The 12,902-nt window shown below is 34.7% G+C and overlaps 1 long non-coding RNA gene across 1 annotated transcript; it reads left to right on the top strand.

Annotated features, from left to right (window-relative positions):
* The first annotated feature begins 394 nt into the window (after positions 1 to 394).
* Positions 395 to 1,015, top strand: LOC113089008 (uncharacterized). Its single transcript, XR_003286331.1, has 3 exons — positions 395 to 430; positions 733 to 810; positions 930 to 1,015. It is a non-coding gene; the product is annotated as an uncharacterized LOC113089008 (long non-coding RNA).
* Positions 1,016 to 12,902: the final 11,887 nt, after the last annotated feature.

The following is a 12,902-nucleotide window of genomic DNA, read 5'->3' as shown; positions in this document are numbered from 1 at the left end:
TCTTTGTCATTTATGTGAAATTATGACGTAACACAATTTAACAATTTTGCTTTATGGATAAATTTGTTTTTATCTGTTGAACACCAAACATAAACAAAAGAAGTAATAAACTCATTATTTTCTTTAATTTTACAAAGTAAACAATTTGTTTGCATTTGCCACAAGTATTCACGCAGTGCTGTCTCGCGAGTGCAGTGCACGTTTTTGAATTCCAGCAGTTGAGAAGAGATTTGACCCCCTTCTGCTGATTTAAACTGATGTTCTGACGGAAATATTGTTGTGGTAAGTCAGAGAAATATTTTTTTTCAAGTAATTTACTTTTTATAAGCTTTAAACCCATTAGTAATTAAGTTGTCAATGTTTCTACAGCGGATTTACACTAAAAACTGAAAGAGCCTGAACCGACCGTGTCACAAGTTGCCTTACATCGGTAAGTTTTGTTGTGCTTGTTGCAAACTGTTAAATTTTGTGTTTTTCTGATCCTAAGCTTAGTTTTTAATCTGCAGTATGAGACATACGGCCAATCAAGTTTTTTTATTATTCTTGACATCCATGAATAAAAGTCATGTGGGTTTGGAACAACAAAGGTAAACCAGTAAATGGAGACAGAATGTTTTTTGTTTTTTTTGGGTGAATGAATGCTTTAATTCTACTGATAATTGATTTTCAGTTATTTGTGCTATGTTACTTCTAAATATTTTCCTTATATGAACTGTCTTTTGCTCATTTCAGCAAACAAAAAGATGCAAGACTGCAAACTTTCCAGTTCTCCTGTGTACTGATAATCCGGTTTCCACCCAGTCCCAGGATGTTCGTCTGTTTTATCCTTCTTCACTCAAATGTTGTTAAAATTGCTTGGTTATTGACCAGTAATGCAAGGAGATTGTAGATTAAACAATAGGAATTGTGTTATTTACTACTTTTTTCAGATTATATTAAACCTGGAAAATACTGGAGAAGATCAATTAAGTTTTCAGGAGCACATTACTGTGATAAATGCTGAACTATGTAAAGACAACCTGACTACACCAACATATCAAAAATCTAATGAGATGCGCTCTTTTTAAAAGAGTTGATTTAATGACAAAATCAACATGAGAGGTCATGGACATGTTCCCATTTCTTCAGGTTCCACAACCTGTGAGTATTTGTTTTTAGTGTTGTTTCCTTTCAGTTTAGTATTTCCACTGCATTTTCAATTTTTTTTTGTCAAAATTGTTTTAATGAATTTTTCTTTCTTTCTTTTTTTGGTAGCTGCTGCATGAAGTGAAGATGTGGTTTAGGAAGGACCTTCATCTTAATCTAGAGACTGCTCTTCAAGTCCTGAACAGTTTAAATTTAATTAAATTTATGCATTTAGCAGACGGGACTTACAGTGCATTCAGGCTATCGATTTTTTTACCTATCATGTGTTCCCCGGGCAATTGAACCCCTGACCTTGCGTTTAATAGCACAATGCTCTACCAATTGAGCCACAGGAACACTACTCTTTACTTCAGCAAACTGACAAAAACACAAAAACTGTTCTTTTTTTCTTTAACACAACCATTAGTTGCTTGGTTTGTTGAATGGTTGCTCTAATAAATCTATTTATACCATGGTTTGTCTGAATATTTGATTCTGATTGGCTAAAAGGTGTGCATTAAAATAATTTGATTCACAGATAGTTCCAGTCAGTTTAATTACAATTAAAGTTTAATGTGCTGCTGCAGTGACATACATGCAAACAAAACACTTGCACACGGAGATCGGAGATTAAAGTAATGTGAACTGAGACATTTTGCATTTATTTGTATTTTTTTTTTTTTTTACAACCTCAGTTGTATTGCTTCCCTGCCATTCATAAATCCTCTCCTGTGTTCTCATGGAGTAGTGAAGTGTCCATTGTAAGCATACTTCAGAATCTCAGCAGAAGTACTTTGATTTTGGATGCTTCAGAAAATGATCTGAACTTGAGTTCCAAACTGTATGACGTTCATTGTGATGAGCAGATATTTGAGATGCCATCATTTTAAAGAATTGCCAGCCACGATCACTTGATTGCATGTAGCTCTGTGAATGTGATAACAAAATAAAATAAAAATGTCTTGCTCTTGTAGAATACTCTTATTGACCGTTGTTTTGTAATATCAGGAGAAATACAAAGATGTTAAAATTGAGAGAGGGCTGCTCAGTTTCTCACAAAAACATTTGCACAATTGAAATGAAAGACTGGAGGCAAAAAAAGCACTGATACATTTTTTTTTTAGCAACCGGCCTTTAGATCTAGCATTCTGCATGCTTTAAATCAGATACAGAAATAATGTAGCTTGAACAAAAGCATTTTTATTTAAATGAACAACAGAGAGAAAGTGAGGAACTGCATGTGTGAATAATGTTTGTGTAGTGTCTCTTCAATAATCAAGCTGCAAGTTTAGTTAAATCAAAAACAGATACATTGATGCTTTTGAGTTTTTCAGTATGCTATCCAAGCTATTTTATTAATGAATATTGAATTGATCACAAAGTTTCTGTGGTCATGATTGTTTGTGAGTTGCGTGTGTAACCTAGCCAGTGAATTGGACCTTTCCACCGTGGTAAAACATGGTCCGTCACATCCCTAATCGTTTGGAAGAAAGTATGCAAGATTCTAAGTTATTTCACAAATAATTTATAGGTTTTTCCAACTTGCAGGAATCAGTAAAGCCAACTCCGACTATAGTTTTTCATGAAGCTTCAAAACCCCTCCATGCAAAAAGAGCCAGCATCAATATGGAAGGGGTCAACATTGTGAACGCAGAAATGGATGTGATGGAGGCAATATTTCATATTCAGTGTGGAATACCCCAAGCACATCACTCACATGATGAATTTTGTTGAGGAATACCTGTTTAAACTCTCCAGAAGCTGAGAAAAAAAAAACTGTCTGTCCCAGTGCTCCAGATGTATAATCAATTATCACAATACTTTAATATTTCGTGAATAGTGCTAATGTAAATTTGTAAATATGAGGCGTTTGATGTTATTCGGAAATGCTGATCTGAATTTTAATCTATGTATTCACATTCTTTATGAGAGATATTAATATGAATTTGTAGATTTGAAGTACTTCTTTATCTGTATGTTTCCATTTTGCGTTATATTAATATGGATTTGTAGTTTTGAGGTGCTTTATGTTGTTCTAACCCTGATGGGAATTTAGATGAATCTGTATATTTGCATTATTTATTATTGATAGATTAATGTAATTTTATAATGGACTTATTTTGTAATATGTAGATGTAGGTGAAACTCTATTTTCATTATTTGAGATTTTTTTAAATGGTTGGTGTTTTAAGGTGATTAAGAAGATGCCATTAATCAATAAAATTAAATAGGAAACAGTATAGAAAAACAGCAGTTTGTAAAGTTAGGTTTTACATTCCTGCCTTTCTCCATCACAGTGAGGAACAGGGAGAAGACAACAGACAGCAGCTCTTTCAGACAAACGGGTGAGAAAACAGAGAAATGTTCAAAAATGTTTGATCATCAGATTATTATACATCTTTAAAAGTATGCTGTGATTTTTATGAGTTTTGTTTAATGAGGATTACTTGGTCAATTAAAATATAATTTTAAATAGAGAATTTTAAATAGATATTAAGAACAGATTGTATACAGTGCGGTTTAATAATTTGTTCGTTTTTGGTGTTTTAGTTGTATGTCTTAGTGGTTTTGTTCTTATATGAGATGATTCAGATCCAATGTGAAAGTAGCAGCAGATGAAACCAATCAAAAGAAGGACGGGAGAACATCTGATCAGGTAATGACATACAAACACTAATGAAAAGTTCATTCAGTCAATAAAACTGGCTAAAACTATAATATGTGTACATCACAGTGAGGGACAGGGTGAGGACAATAGTCAAACAGCAGTTTCAGATGAGCAGGTAAGAATAAAACATTTCTGATAGGGAACAGTTTTTGATATGACAAACTAAATGTACAATTTTCTTTACTGTACACAATATACTAGGGAGCTATTTGGTGTGTAACAGTGTTGTAACGTCCGTTTCAGAATGAACCTAATGTTGGAGACAAACTGAGCACAGAAAACAGAGACAGAGAAGATTCAGAAATCATCACTTGCTTAAATCCTGCACATCCTGATCCCAAGTTTATAAAAGTACAGACGAGAGCAAACTATGTGCCACACTTTCAGCAAAAATGTTTCAGATATTCCTATGAATGCATTACTGTACCACATTAAAAGGGGTTTTATGCTTTTATTGTGCAAAGGTCCTCTCAAAGAAGACAATGCTTGTCTCTAAGATGGATCCTGTCTTTGTGAGTACTGGTTTTAGAAACTGGAAAAAGGAGTTGAAAAGTTTACAGCCCATGCTAAAAGCCAATCCCACTGCCATGCGACAACTGTGTATGCTCAGGAAACTGCCATTTCTTGTGTTCAGTCTGTCTTGAAAGACCAAAGAGACCAAACCAAGGTGACTTCCTAAGCGTTTTAGCACAGATGCAAGCACATACAAGCCAGAAACTGCAACAGAGTATTACAGAGTTGAGTTTTATCAGGAGCTTGATGTGGTTTTCATCAGGAAGATCTGCTGACCTTACAGAAACTAGAGGACACTCTGCTCACTGGACAAACTGATTCAGTGTGTTGTGAGTATCCTGAGAACAGTTCAGTTACCAATGTTTAGGCATAACTACCAATTTGGATCCAGTTTGGAGGCAGCAAACATTCTTAAAGGTTTGTCAGTGGAAGTCCGTGGCCTTTTCAGTGAAGTGGAAACTCTGGTCAGGTTGCTTCTGGTTGTGTGTTAGGAATCAGGACAGCATTTAGTAAAATTGAAAATCAATTGGGAAATCTTTAGGATAAGCAATGCACACGGATTATATAAAACTATACTGTCAGTACATCATAGTGAAATGAAATTGTTAATGAAAAGTCTATTCAGTTACTAACATGGAGTGTCCAAATATATTCACAGTTACAATTTAAATAAAATAATAGTGATAATATATGCTGATTTTAATCTGAGCACATACGAATTTACTGGTAATAGTTAATCAACACATCTCTAAAGAAAGAAATCACTAGATTAGACCTCATTTCTGAAAACTAGATAATTGTATGATCAGCAGATGTCTATTATTTCAGAGTTCAGGTTTTGTTTTGTTCATGTCATACAGCTGCTTATTACAAGAGCAGTGTCTTGTAGGCTACACTACATGTTCAGATTAATAGTTTATATATTGATAAATAATTAATATGTTTATACATTTGCCTATTTGAAAATGTTTTGAATCTGGTCTACCCAGACACATTTTAATGTTCAAGTGTTATGTCTATTAAAATAAGTCTGTCACTATATAGTAGTCTACTTTTCATGTGTTGATATCTACAGAACTGAAGCCTTATGATCACAGTCGTAGAAGCTAATGCTTGGAAATTATGTTTAAAGTTTTCAAGTCCATCATTATTAGTAGCACGCAAGCAGGAGTTTTAACCTTCTGTCAATTTTATGATAAAATACAAACAATAAACGTCTATTTTACGATTTTTTAATTTGTAGTGAGATAATTCGTTCAGTAGCTGCATATGAATCAGTGATGTTTTCCTCTTTAATATTTGCATCACGAAATAAACATCAATATTTTAATGTATGTTGAAAAAAAATCTGAACAATTTAATACAAACAAATTTCTAATGAATCGATAAATCAGAGTTAGTTCAAAAAAGTTAAAAGAATTTTGTATTTTTTTACTTCACAATATAACATAATTTTATTATCGTAATTTTGACTTTATTCTTAACATATTATGACCTTAATGTTATTTATTAGGTTATTTTTCAGCGTGGCACAAAAATGCTGCATTATAGGCTACAGAATGCAAACACAATTTTAGCAGAGCGGCCAAAAAACAAACAAACAGTAAATAAAAAATATAAAACAAACAAACAAACAAAAAGGAAAAATAGAGGCGGGATGTTTGGGCCGGTTTACCGATAACGATTGATCTTAGAGCTTAAGAGCGTTTTCTACGAGAAATTTAACGATCTTTCGTTATTGTTTCACGTGTTTTTCCCAATGCATAGGAGTTTTTAAAGGTTTATGATGACCAAGCCATAAAATAAAGGCTTTTTATTTTTTTCTTAAAGAGAGTGCCTTGGAGTTTCCTATTTGTTCTATATTATGATTATCCCATCCAAAGAGCACCTCAAGCTAACATTTTGAGTCCTGGAAGCGCCCCTCTATAGACATTTAATGCACTTAACACAGACGCACGTAGCTGTGCTTTAAGTGCTGCTTAGGAGTCGCTGTCCGTTTGTCAAGTGCTGAAATCTCACATTATAGAATGACTCTTCATTGTAGTACACAATCGTTTATTGACGTTAACCTAATACTGCGTTCCAGATAGACAACTTGGATATAATAACTATAATACAATACAATATTATATTATAGTGTATAATATTATACTTTACATAATAAATATACTTTAAATATTTATATATATATTATGTTAGGTAAAAAAATGTAGGCTGAAGAACTGTAAGTCGCTTTGGATAAAAGCGTCTGCTAAATGCATACTTTTATAAAAATGTATTTATTTAGTATAGTAGGCTATAGAGAAAGAGAGACACACATTATTTCCGGGTCTTTCATTCTTTTTTTTTTTCAGTCATTTAATTTAAATGTGTATTTCTATTCTTTCTGCCATTTTTAATTAATTTATCAATTAATAAAAAATTCAGAAAACAAGTCATAAAGTGTACAATAAAGCACAATTAAATCCTTATATTATAATCACATTGCCCTTGAATCAAGCTAAAGGTGTAATCTGCAGATTGTCCTGTGATCACATAAATCTGTCTTCGATGCACTTAGGGCTTTATGATTACTCCAGAGCACTCGTAGATCTACGATGATTTTCAAGTGCTACTTAAGTTAAGAGGCTTTTGGGAAACAGACCGAATATTAAGATCTGTCTAACGATCGTTTTTACAAACTTCTTAGGGCTTACGAAGCTTTTGGGAAACTCAACCCTGATTGTTTTCCTTATTTTACAAAAGCATAACGTTTTGTTAATATTGTGAGTGCACACAAATAGAAGTAGACCATTTGCAGTTCTAAATAATGCATAGGCTACTATTACATTCATGAGCAAATGTGACGGCGTATTTTTAGGTTTTTACTGTCATTAAAAAATAAAAATAAATGCAAGCTGACGCCTCCATGTCCTGCAAAGTGCTCACTCTCCGCACAAACGATTGGATATGTGCCTAACAGCGCTCATTTATCTAGGTTGAATGTTTAAATTAATGCTGTGGAATGCATGAAGTGTATTATGTCTGTTTATTTTAGGCAAGTCGTGTTGGTTTGAGAAGAATACAATTGATCAAACATAATGCTCAACTCACTGTCTGCCGTTTGCTCGTTCCTTTAATAAACAAAAACTTAAAACACAAAATGTTCCAAACATATTTAGATTAGATTAAATATTAAATATTAGATTACATTACATTAGATTACATTAGATTCAACTTTATTGTCATTGCACATAAGGTACAAGGCAACGAAATGCAGTTAGCAAAGCAGTGTACAGAATATACAGTGTTTACAATATGTTACAAATGAACAATAAATATACAAATAAGACAGTATTATTGACATAATTTACAGATTATAAATACTATCAGCATGATATACAGATAGGTGTTCTAGGAATATACTATACAGATGGATTATGTAAAAGTGTCAAGCTTCGTAAGTCTAAGAAGTTCGTAAAAACGATCGTATGACTGATCTTAATATTACTGTCTTTTTCCCAAAAGCATCATAACTTAAGTAGCACTTGAAAATCATCGTAGATCTACGAGTGCTCTGGAGTAATCTTGAAGCCCTAAGTGCATCGAAGACAGATTTCTGTGATCACAGGACAATCTGCAGATTACACCTTTGACTTGATTCAAGTGCAATGTGATTATAATTAGGGCTTGAAAACGAAAAAAAATTAAATTGGTTCACTCCGAGCAGAATCGATATTTTAACGTTTCTGTTCTGCGTTCCTCTGATATTATTACCGTTCCGAAACCGGTTCGGGCGGAAGAAATACCGGTTAATAACCTTATTTTTAAAAAAACAATATTATTTGCCTATACTTTGCCTAATAATAATTTAATAATAATAATAAAGTATAGAGTTTTCCTTATTCAAAAAAGGAAAAAATAGAGATCTAACGCTTACAGTTTACAGCTTGCATCAGATTTTGTCCAAATGTAAGCTAGGCCTAGCTACTTAAAAAAAAAAAATCTATCAACACTTTCTATCAAGTATTTTAAGACATTCAGCATCAAATGTTTCCATGTTCCCGATGTATCTGGATGCTAAAATGTTATTAAATATAAAGAATATAGAATAATAGTAAATAATAAGTAACGCTGTATATGCCACTGACAGTTGGACTCCAAATTTCATTCAATAATTATTTTGAGGTTAATAGCAAATGAAAACTGTTCAGCTTCTGGGAAATTTGTGAAGCTTCGCTAGGCTAATTTTAGTTATTTTAGAAAAGAACAAAAATTACAAATATAAGAAGCTATAGCAATATTAACGACAAACCAAAACTGATTAATTTAGACTAAAACGAAACTGAAACCAACGTTGGGTTTCTCATTCGACACCAAATCAAAGTTTCCGTATTCCCGATGTATTTGAATAACAAATGATTATTAAAAAAATAGCCTAATGTTTGTAAACCTTTTGTGTCTGCATTAGGCCTATGTCTATTTTCTCTAAAAAACTTATATAGGGACTACTACAAATTTCTCTCTCTCTCTAGGCTATATATATATATATATATATATATATATATATATATATATATATATATATATATATATATATATATATAAATAAACCATGCAGGAAAACCTTTTAAAATATTTTATACATATTTTAAATACAGAAAATAGTAAGAAATGTAAATATATATATATATATATATATATATATATATATATATATATATATATATATATATATATATATATATTAGGCTATAGTATAGCCTAATGAATTATATAATAATAATAAACCTGGATTTACTTCATGTTCAAAGGAAAATTAGCCTAAACTGCTTAAGAATGTCTTCTTCAAACATTAAACGAAAAAAATATAAAAAATAAAAATCCTCTAACAAAATAGACCCATTTTAAATATTTAGCAAAATAAATAATTAAAAATAAACGGAATTAAAAATATATATATTGTAGAATAGTCTGAGCAGGAATACGCATGTCGTTCATTGATGAGGGCTTCAGATGAATTAATCTCTGCGCATTTATGCGACCGTCTTTACTGAAAGGCCTCTCCAATGGTGCGCTGGGAGCTGGAATGGAGAGTAACCTACATGGCGTGTTACTTTGCTTCATCTCGGAAACTCTTGATATCGCCTTTTCCACCTCTGGATCTCTCGCTATCTCGGAATGGAATTACACGTCGCTGTCCATGGTTTCATCAGCATCCTCCCATTCCGCAAAGTCTATTTTATTTTATTTTAGTCTATTATAAATAAAGGTTTATCTGTTTTTAGTAATCTTATTTTGCTAGATATTTCCACTTTGCGGGAGTCCCGCAAATAACTTTATTTTCCCGCAACCCGCACACAATAATATCCCGCGTCCGCATTCACCGATCAAATATTGTCCCGCGACGCGACGCACTCGGTTGCGCTGGGTCCCGCAGGAATGCAGGTCTCTGAGTGTTGAATGCACATGCACCAATGGCTGGAAAAAATAGGCCCTTTTTGCGCTGCGTCATCAGGCCCAATTTGGTCTTAATCCGGTCCTGAAGGCGGTGCATTGCCATTGAGACTTGACTGTTCACAGCTGAGCAGACATTTCACTCGCTGCTTCAGAGTCACATTTGCGTATGATGTAGGCTACTGCTGGAATTCGTGATTGGTTGACAGCAAATGTCAAATATTAAACGGAACGATAAAATAGCATTATTAACCGGTTTATGTCCATTTCAAATTTTCAATTCTGTTCGGAACTAAAAAAAATTCATTTCGTTTCTGTTTCTGTTCCTGTCAAAATTTCGTTCATTTCGGGTTTTCATTTTCGTTCCTTGAACCAGTTCAGAGCCCTGATTATAATATAAGGATTTGATTGTGTTTTATTGCACACTTTATAACTCGTTTTCTTTGCTTTTTTAATTAATGTATAAATTACTTAATTAAAAAAGGAAGGGAAAATAGAAATACACATTTAAATTAAATGACTGAAAAAAAAAAGACTATGGTGGGAGTGGGGGGTAGGGGTATATGTCAATAACTTGTTGAAGTGCACGAATCCCAGCTATGTATTGGACCCAGAAATAACGTATCACTCTCTCTCTCTATATATATATACTGTATATAAATGATTAAATGTAAGTAAATTTATGCATATAGCAGATGCTTTTATCCAAAGCGACTTACAGTGCATTAGGGCTAACATTTTTTACCTAACATAATATATAAGTATATAAAGTATTCAAAGTATATTATATATTATTATATAAAGTATAATATTGAGTTTTTTACACTGTTAAAGAGTTGGATTCCCATACTAAACATGGACAAAGTTTCAAAAATTAAATTGTACGTTTGAAGGAGTATTTCTGTTCCAAAAATACTCCTTCCAGTTTGTCACAAGTTTCAGAAAGTTTTTTTCGAGTATGGCTCTGTGTGACGTTAGATGGAGCGGAATTTCCTTATATGGGTCCTAAGGGCATTTCTGCCGGAAGAGCACGCACTCCCGTATAGCAGAGCACTGAGAGCACAACAGACTTCACTGATAAGAGCGAGAGCGTCACGAAATGTCACAAAAGGAGTGTGTTTTGGTTGCCAGGACAAGACAACCCTGCACAGATTACCAAAGAAAAAACAGCATTAAGGGACCAGGATGGAGTTTATTTTTACAGAGCATCAACGGAGTTGTGCAAGTGTTTGTGTTTGTTCCCTGCATTTCGAAGATGCTTGTTTTACAAACATGGCCCAGTTTGACGACGGATTTGCGTATCGTTTATTTCTTAAGGATGATGCAATCCCAACGAAAAAGGGTCACGATCGTGTGTTGGAACCGCATGGTGAGTAAAACTGCTTCAAATATCTCTGCCTCCTTGTTAGTGCGTCCGCCTCTCATGCCGGAGACCCGGGTTCGAGCCCGAGTCGTTGCTGCTGCTGCTCTCGTTCAGTTTCAGCCTCGGGATCTGATTCTGGATCATAAACATACGTTATTGTTTCACGTGCGTTTCCCAACATTGCACGTAAAGCAGTCGCACGTAGCTGTGCTTTAAGTGCTGCTTAGGAGTCGCTGTCCGTTCGTCAAGTGCTGAAATGTCACATTATAGTTTCAAAAACTTCAAAAGAGTATTTGTTCCCGTGCGTATTTGGACTAGTCATTCTTTAAATAAAACCATGATTGGACATAATGATTTTTAACACTTACCTTTGAATTAGCTCAAGTGTGGCACTGGCTGACTCTTGGTACTCAATATTAAAAACATAAAAGCAACCAAAAAGCGCAGGAGTGCTGTGTCCAAGTTATGTAAAAAAAAAAAAAAGCCTCCTAATCAGTATTTATGAAAGTATTTATGACTTTGAAAAGATGATGTAGACGGTACCTCACTATTAATGCACAGAGCTATAGGAGGTAGTTGACCAGTCACACCCAGTTTGTGGAGACTAGACTGCTGCACCGGACCTTCCCAGACAGTAAGCAGTTTCGGCCCAGAACCGGCCCACATTTGGCCCGCATGCATTTCACGCAGGCCAGATGTGGGGCCGGTTCTGGGCCGAAATTGCTTGCTGTCTGGGTTGCTGCTTATGCTTCCAAGATATGCGAGTGGTGAATGATGTTCTCACTCTAAAATATTTCAAGCAGCCTTGAACTGGACAGCAAACTTTTCTACAATCTCTAATAAGAATTTCGCAAGTGGAAGCACAGCTCTGAAAATTTCCAAGCAACAAATGCACACCCTAGGACCTGACAGTGGAGGTTCGCCTGTGGATGCCTATGTATATTTTACAGTTATTTACCTTAGAAAATACAGTAAGGGTTAACAGTGTGGTCTATGAACATACTATACAGATGGATTATGTAAAAGTTTATTTACATTATAGGCAGAACTATGAACATATGAACATCATTTACGCTAGAGCAATATTTACTGTTAATAACAAGTTTACTGTTTTTTTGTTTGTTTGTTTGTTTGTTTGTTTGTATGTTCTTTTGTAAATCAGATGTAGTGATGAACGTGTAGCTCCACGTAGACAGCGTTTTCTTCTAGATGTCCTCAATAGCAGGAAGTGGTGTCCCTGTGATGCATCGGGCAGTTTTCACCACCCTCTGCCATGCCTTGCGGTCAGCCACTGAGCAGTTCCCATACCAGACTGTGATGTAACTGGTCAGGATGCTCTCGATTGCACACAAGCGCAGCATGTGGGCAGGTGCTGTACCTCCTCCCTGTAGGCGTCTAATCATTGTCTCTGATGAGGCCAATCACCGTGGTGTCATCTGCAAACTTGATGATGGAGTTGGATCCATGCACAGGCTTGCAGTCCTGGGTGTAAAGGGAGTAGAGGAATGGGCTCAGCACACAGCCCTGTGGTACTCCAGTGTTAAGTGTGATCATAAGATGTAGGACAAGGGCTGGGCCCATGCAGGGCTCTATTGGTTCCCTTGTTTTAATTAGAAGTTCCCCCCTGCTCGGAATGCCTCCAGGCCCATATGCACCTGTATATCCTGCACACTCAGACTATGCCACTGGGGAGACAGATGTGTACTTTAGATACTGTTATCATGATCATTACAACCTTAAAGCTTTCCTTGGGGAAGAATAGGACAATCCAAATGATTATTAATATACTTATTCATA

The sequence above is a fragment of the Carassius auratus genome, unplaced genomic scaffold, assembly GCF_003368295.1.
Source record: "Carassius auratus strain Wakin unplaced genomic scaffold, ASM336829v1 scaf_tig00048135, whole genome shotgun sequence".
In the NCBI taxonomy this organism is placed as follows: Eukaryota; Metazoa; Chordata; class Actinopteri; order Cypriniformes; family Cyprinidae; genus Carassius; species Carassius auratus.
The sequence above is the reverse complement of the archived record's forward strand: the minus strand, read 5'-3'. Positions and strand labels throughout refer to the sequence as shown.